Source organism: Hipposideros armiger, unplaced genomic scaffold (assembly GCF_001890085.2).
Source record: "Hipposideros armiger isolate ML-2016 unplaced genomic scaffold, ASM189008v1 scaffold_371, whole genome shotgun sequence".
Taxonomy (NCBI): Eukaryota; Metazoa; Chordata; class Mammalia; order Chiroptera; family Hipposideridae; genus Hipposideros; species Hipposideros armiger.
The window spans coordinates 446502-454878 of record NW_017731721.1 but is presented as its reverse complement, the minus strand read 5'-3'; positions in this window follow the sequence as shown (position 1 = coordinate 454878).

Below are 8377 nucleotides of genomic sequence, written 5' to 3'. Positions count from 1 at the left end.
CCCACCCTTCTTCCTGTGGTGATGTGTTGACAGTGGATAACTGAACCTGCAGAAGGCAAAACCACAAATAAGGGAGACTATTGTATTAATTTCAAATACTTATCAAAGACTACGTGTTCTATTTAAATGTATAACATACCACATCTCAAACTTAACATGTCCAAAACTGAATTTTTTATTTCATCCATTTCCCTATACCTGTTCTTCTTTCAGTATTTCCCAGTATTGCTCAGACCAAAAACCTTGGGGTCATGATTGACTCCTCTCTTTCTCACCTTACATCCAATGAATTAATAAATCCTTTCACCACTACCTTCAAAATATATCCAGAAACCCATCACTTTTTACCACCTCCACCACTGGTTCACCCTGGTCCAAGCAACTATCATCTCTTATCTACATTACTGCAATTCCCTTCCAACTCATAATCCTTATTCCACTCCTAACCTCTTATGGTTTATTCTCACAGAAGCCAGAATAATCCTTTTAAATCTAAAATAGAATATGTCACATCTTTGCTCAAAATTATGTAATGGCTTCCCATGGTTTTTAGAATAAAACACAGTCTTTCCATGGCTAATAAGAAGGACGTTTACATGATCTAGACACTGGCTATTTCTCTGATCTCGTTTCATAACACTTTCCTCCTCACTTACTCTGCTCTGGTCTCACCGACCTTATCAATATTGCTTTAAAAAGATGTATACCCTCAACCTCAAAGTTTCTGTACTTGATGTTCTCGCTGCATGAAATGCCTGTTCTATCACTTCATTCAGGTCTTTGTTCAAACAACTATTTCCTCAGAGAGTCCTTCCCACATTACTCTAAAATAGCACCCCTGTGTAACTTTAATCTCTTTTCCAGACTTTATTTTTCTTTATAGCACCTATTAGTACCTGACATTATACGCGTACTTCGTATCTCTCTGCTATATGTTCATTTTCTTTCTCCTTCACTAGAATATAAACTCAATGAGGGTAAGAATATATTTTGTTCATTGTTGAATCCACTCAGCACTTAAAAGGAGTACCTGACATGGTAGGCTCTCAATAAATATTCAATAAATAAGAATAGATGCCATATATTTTTTTTTAATATATACAATGGATTTTAACCTGTCTGCAGCATTTGACATTGTACCATTTCTTGAAACTCTTTCCTTGGATTATGAGACCCCCAAGTTCTTCTCTGATCATTCCTTCTCAGATTCCTTTTATAGGCTCCTTTTCTCTACTTTTTATATGATCGTTTGTCAAATTCCCTACTAAGGCCACCACTCTCCTAAGCTCTACACATTCCCCCTCCTCTCTTTCTTTCTCACTTTACATCCAATGAATTAATAAACTACCACTACCTTCAAAATATAAGCAGAAACCCACCACTTTTTACCACCTCCACCACTGGTCCACCCTAGTCCAAGCAACTATCACCTCTTATCTACATTACTGCAATTTCTTTCTATCAATAATTCATATCCAACTCAGTGGTCTTATCCATTCCCATTGTTTAATTATCATTAAATCTGAAAGACTCTGAAATCTGTATATCTCTCCTCTCTCTACATCTGCATATATAACTGACCAATGGACATCTCTAGATATACCAGGGGTGCCAAAAAAATGTATACACACGACTTGTGTTCATCTTTTGTTATCAATATATGTTGAGTATTACAATTTTAATACTTTTTTCCTTTCTTAAAATGTGTACATTTTTTGTACCCTCTGTATGTACCTGTATGTACAGATACTTAAACTCAAAATGTGTCAAAAGCTGAAGTATTAGCTTCTCCTATGTCCTTTCTTCAGTTCCCATCCATTTCTTCCTTTAATATTCTGATCTCAGTGACAAACACCACCATTTGACCAGTTATTTAAACCAAAAACCTGAAAATTAACCTCCATTCTTCAGTTTTCCTCACACCCCATGTCCAATCAACCACCAAGTTCAACATTCAACAAAAAAAAATTATATATTAAGCACCTACTACGTAATAATAAATCTGGAGATAGGTGATTTTAAAATTTGCTCAGCAGTTTCCTGGTGTCAGGGCACTAAGTTGGCATTTCTTAGATTCTCTTTACATTAAAACCCTCAAGGTCTTAAGTTGGTTCCAGGCATCATACCTTCACAGAACATTTCCAAAAGGAAAAAGCAAGGAAGAGGGCCTGCCAAGTGGCTCGCTGGTTAAGAGTTGGCTTGGGAGCACAAGCTCTGAGCAGCAGAGCCACCGGTTCGGATCCCACATGGGCCAGTGACGATGTGCCCTCTACAGCTAAGACGGTGAACACCAGCTTGAACTGGAGCTGGGCTGCTGTGAGTCACTGGTGACGGCATAGGTTGCAGTGGGTCTGGCCGGCAACTGGCGTGCGCTTTTATGAGCTGCCATGAGCCACCGTGAGCGGCCGTCCAATGGCCAGAGACCAATCTGCCTCAGCAGGGAGGGAGTGCAATGAACACAATATCAACATGGGCCAGTTAAGCTACGTCTTCCACAACTAGACTGAAGAACAAAAGGACAGCAACTTGTCTGTTCCCCCTCCCTGATTCCCCAACGCTGTTTCCCTCCCCCCAATTCCCCAATAAAAACCTTTAAAAAAAAAAAAAAGCAAGGAAGAGGAGTGAAACAAAAGGGTTTTATATAAGAATTCGCTCTCTTTTCATCAGGAAGGAAAACCATTCCCAGAAACACCCGAGCAGACATCCGTTTGTGTTCCATTGGCCAGAAGTAGGTCCAATTATGAAGGAGACTGAGAAAGCAAGTATCTGGCAAAGGGAAACAGGGTTCCTTTGATTTGTCCCCTGAGATTGAGCACATAACTACCCTTTAAAAAAAAAAAGGAGGGCCAGCCAAGTGGATCAGTTGGTTAAGAGTTGGCTTAAGAGCGTGAGCTCTGAGCAACAGGGCCACCGGTTCGACTCCTGCATGGGCCAGTGACACTGCGCCCGAGCTGAGCTGTAGTTGAGCTGCCAACAGGTGGCAGGATGGCTCAGCTGGTGTAACAACAAGATTGCCTGTTCGATGGTGGCTATGCACACTCGCAACTAAGACTGAACTCGGCACCTTGAGCTGAGCTGCTGCCCAGATGGCTCAGTGGATAGAGCGTGTGCTCTTAACAAGGCTGCTGGTTCCACTCCTGCATGAGATGGTGGCTATGCCCACCCACAACTAAGATTGAACACAGCACTTTGAGCTTACGAGGCCATGAGCTGCCGACAGGAAGCCAGATGGCGACTGGCGCCTTCCACAACGACGACTGAAGAACAACAACTTGGCTGGTCCCCTTCCCGAATTCCTCAACACTCTTGCCCTCCCCCAAGTCCCCAATAAAATCTTTTAAAAAATAAATAAATGTATTTTTAAAAATAAATAAATAAATGGAATCTAAAAAATTGAATGAACGAGCAAAGTAAACAGAAATAGTCTCAGAGATAAAGAGGAAAAATTGATGGTTTCTAGTTGGGAGGGAGGTGGGGATGAGGGAGAAGAAGAGATTAGACAGCATAAATAGATAACTACAATATTGCCACAGGGATATGAAAGACAGTTCGGGGAATATAATTAATAATGTTGTAAATATTTTGTAGGGTGTCAGATGGTCACATGTCTTGTTAGGGAGGCCACTTCATGGATGGGGTAGAGGCTTGATCACTGCACTGTACACCTGAAGCTGATGTTGTATAATATTATATGTCAACTATAATTATATATACATATAGTCACGGGATGTGGAGTATAGTGTGGGAGTGGAGTCAATGGAATTGTAATAGATATGTATGATATCAGGGGGAGGGGGGAGAGTAGGGCAGTGGATTGGGGAGGGGGATGTCACTTTGAGGGGTGAAAAGTATAACTTGCACTGTGTTGTACACCTGAAACTAATTTTTTAAAATGTAATAAAAATAAAAATTAAAATAAATAAAAATAAATTTAAAAAGGTACTCTTGGCAAAGAAGAATGTAGGAAGGTGGTTTTTGGAAGGGCAACTAAGATTGACTTCCACAAAAACAGAATGGAGCTTCCATTCTAATTAGGGGGGGAAATTAAACAAGTAAATATATATACAAACAAGGTAATTTCAGATTCTATAAATGCTATGAAATAAGGTGGTATGATAAAAAAAAAGTGATGGTCATAGTTTGAAGATAAAGCTGATAGAATTACTAATGGGATTGAATGTAACCGTATTACAAAAAGATGATTCCAAACTAATATTGATTCCTATTCATAAATGAAGCTCAAGAAAGATAATTAGAAGCCTAAAGTCATACCACTATTAACTGACAAAGTTACAACTGAATCTAGTACTTTCTCAAATCAAAGCCCATTTTCTTTCCCCTATACCATCTATCTGTGGAATAACAGAACACAAAATGGCATATATAAATTTATAATACTGTAATAAAAATAAAAAGCTAAATGTTTGAAAATAGTTGATGCTTGGTAAGTTGTTGCTATTTGTAATTTGTGTCTTTTCTTGTAGAGTTGGCTAAATGAACAAAACATTTTGTAAATTTTTGTGTCTAAACCATAATATGGAACTATCAAAAATGTTACTGACTGCTTATAACAGTAGCAAATGGCCAGATATTAAGTAGCAACGATGGGAGTGGCTGAAATGGCAACAGGGCCTCCCACTACATCAAAGATTCAAAGCAAATAGTTACAAGCCCTGAAACAGTCCAACAAAAGAAAGACCTATATAATCAGTTAAAATGTTAAGCCACTGTGTACTACTGTGTTTATATTCTAGCAATAGATAACTACTATTTAATATAGACAAATATAGACAAAATGATACATCCATATATAATATAAAAAAATAGACCAATGAAAGTTTAGTATGCGTAAAAAAAAATATGTCAGCCTTTTCTCTCAGGTACTAAAGAGGTAGCAAATTTGTTAACTTAGCTTTATTCAATATTTTTCTGGCATAAAGATATCAGACTACATTTAAAGGTTCCTTTGGCTCTGTTACTCTCCAAAACCTAAAGTAACATCAGGGACCTACAAAAAAACAAAAACCCTCAATTGCTTCCCCACATTCACAACAGGGGAATTCACAGATAACAAGGCTAGCAAAGCTAATGGTTTTAGGAAGGTATCTGGGGAGACTTATAGGCCCTCAGGAGCAAATCTTTGCAGTGAAAGCTCTAAGGTCCTGCAGAGAGCTAGGAGGAGGGAGGTGCCTGCTTTCAAATGGCTTTCATCCAGAGCAGTCAGCAAAATGGAGTTCAGCTGGGTGGTTTCCTAACATTCATTCTTCCTGTTAAGGCAAACTAATGACAAGCATTCTTCAGAGATATTGCAGTTTGGGTTCCAGACCACTGCAATAAAAGCTAGTTATAATCTTTTTGTGGGTGGAGAGTACTGCCTTTAATTTGTAAAAAATTCTGTATCTGTAAAGCACAATAAAGCAAAGCACAATAAAATGTATGCTTGTATTTCCATCTCCTTTTAAGAATGAGACAAATAATTAAAAAAATAATAATAAATAAGACAATCTGAAACTAATAGGATATTGTACGTCAAGAATAAGTGAGACATTATTCAAATATATTCCTCTCCCCTATAACCCACTTTGGGAAATATGTGCAAAATTTGGGTTCTGAGTCGAAAACCTTTTAACAGGACTACAAAAATATATATATTTATTAGAAATAAATAAGAACATCCTTGTTTGCATTCAAGGTTCATATGAATTTGAGGAGAAAAAAATTATACACACACACATCCTTACAAACCACACACACATATTAACAGTGTAAATTTCTTATTTCTCTGATATGAAGAGTGAAGACATTGCCAGATCTGAATCAAGTAATAACTGAATATGAAGTATGAAATTTTACTGTTTTATGTTTACTTTTTTTGTTACTAATACACTATCACCGGGAGAGTATTTTGAATAGTGTAATAACAGTAATAGGTTTCTGTTAAAGCCACACTTTAACTCTAACTAACCTCCTTATATATTTCCAAGGGTTAGCAATGTAGTTTATGGTCTTGGAATAGATTCTCCTGAAAGGGGAGGGGGAAAAAGTCTCTTCACTATAATCTGGGCCTCCTAGCAATAAGCTATAACCAACTGATCTATCTTGACATAACAGAAAGCGATTATTAAATAAAGTTTTACAAAACACAAGGAATCCCTACTTCCTAATATCTTTCCGTGTCAATTTCGTCCCTACCCAGGTTTCTGTCTTCAGTTCCTCAATTCAGCTACCAAATTTGAAATTTATCTTTAAATCTCCCTTAGGACTGTACCATAAAGGTGATGGTTGTGGTCTAAAAATGGGGCCCCTTTAACAGTTTGCATGTTCAGTGCTTAGTTACTACTCCTTTAATGACTTTTCCCCAAAAAAACTTTTGGTACCTTTAGTTTAAAGAACAAGTCATTACAGTAAACCAAATAAAACTATCCTGTTTTCTAAACCTCGCGTCCTCCACCTCATCAGAGAAGTACAGAATGCACAGCCTTTAAAGGAGCTGAGAAAAGGCAAAGGCAAAACTCACTGACAAATTGTGCCAGCATGAAAATAATCAGCTGAGCTATCCAGACCAGACGTTTCTGCATTTCATGGTGCTTCCTCTTTAAAACTGTATAGACTTCTTAAGTCTTAGGGTTCGTCCAAATTAAGCCTCCTCTCCCATTCCCAGGATGGTTTGTTTCCAAACGCGCGCCCCCCACCCAGGCCCCAGCAGCCATGCGCCGCAGACTGCAGCACCAGAGCTCGCGGCCCGCAGGCGCGGAGGCCCCCGCCCATCAGGGCCGGCGCGAGGAGGGGGCCCCTGCTCTGGAGCCCGCCTCTGCGGCGGCCGAGCCCGGCACCGAATGGGCGCGCTGGGCCGGGGGAGGGGCCCGCGGCTGAGGCACCGCCTGTGCCTGTCCGCCCCTCCCTGGACCACTACTTAAGTGGCTCCAGCACCTCCCCCCCCTCAGTGCGTTACTTACCTCGACTCTTAGCTTGTCGGGAACAGTAACCGGGATCCGGTGTCTACTCCTGTTACCTGCGCCTGCAAACCCGTAGACATGGTGAGTGGGCCGCGCGCGGCATCGCCGTCGCTCTGGAAATTGGGGAACAGCAAGCCGTGGGATCACGGAGGTCCTCTAACTATAGAGAACTGAGACCAGCGCTGTCCATTTGGGAGGCAAAGAGCAAGGGTAGAGGCGAGGGTGGGAGTATATCGAGCCCGGTTTGTGGAGAACGGCTGTGGCCCGGGAAAAGGGGGATCGCCGCCTTTTCCTGGACTCTGGGAGGGGATTGCGGGGTGCCGGCCCCTTCCACCATGATTAGGGCTCTTATTTAGCCCTTAACTCTTATGCGCAGCGACCCAAGACCCTATAGTCTATCCCCGCGCGTTCTCATCTCCTTTTTCTTACCCCCGCCTTGGGCGGGCGGGCGCGCGCTCGCGGGGTCTCCCCGCCCTCACTTCCTCCTCGGCGCGAAAAGCGGAGGCGGGAAGGAGCCTGACACAAAAGCGCACGCGCAACCGTTACCGTCCCGCCAGGGAGTGGCGGGAGACAGCCTCTGCAATCTGCGCTTGCGCTCTGCGGCGCTGCGGTTCTATGGCTGGAGGGCGTGTCACCTGTTACCCTGAGTTTTCATTTTTAAGATGAACGTAGAGAAAGCCTCTTTGTCAGTGTGCTGCACTACTCCAGTATATTAGGACAATTAGCTCCTAACAGCCCGTAGAGGCCATCTGCTCCTCGGTGCCCTCTTTGCTGCATTAGGAATGTGTGTGGGAACAGGTGGTGGTGGTGAGATTTTGAGAGAATGGAAATCCGATCTTGGTCCAGATCTGGACCACAGATAATCCTCTTGCTGTGTATCCTGACAGATGTGGAGGTGCTGGGCTGAGCCCAACGACTGAGGGGAGCTGAGGATGGTTGGCCTTTGCTGGCTGACGTGGCTGTTTTGTGCCTCTGCAACTGCGCGGCACCGCTGGCCTGTTGGCCTCAGGGCTGGCGTGCGCACCCTGAATTGCTCATTCATCCTGTGCTGCAGAGCCCCGCCCCTCTTCACTGGGCCAGACATTTCCTCTGCACTGCTCTGGCCACGTGCTTCCTGTGCTGAAACCTGCCCGGAAATCTGGCCACCTAATCTAAAATGGGATTCTGCGGCCTGAGTGTTAGATGGATGGCCTCTCTATCTTGGTCCTTCAAAGAAGGAAGCTGTGACTAAGGCCTCTTCTTGGTTTGGGAACAGGCCTTACCAATTTAGATGAAGAAAAGAAATTCATTAAAAGCAATGTAGATGAAAAAGTATAGTGGTTTTCCCTTAGGAAAAAAAAGTATTACATTTTAATTCATTTTAAAGAAGAGAATATTTGTTAGATTAAGATTCCATGAGTATTTTGTATTGCTTTATAGTC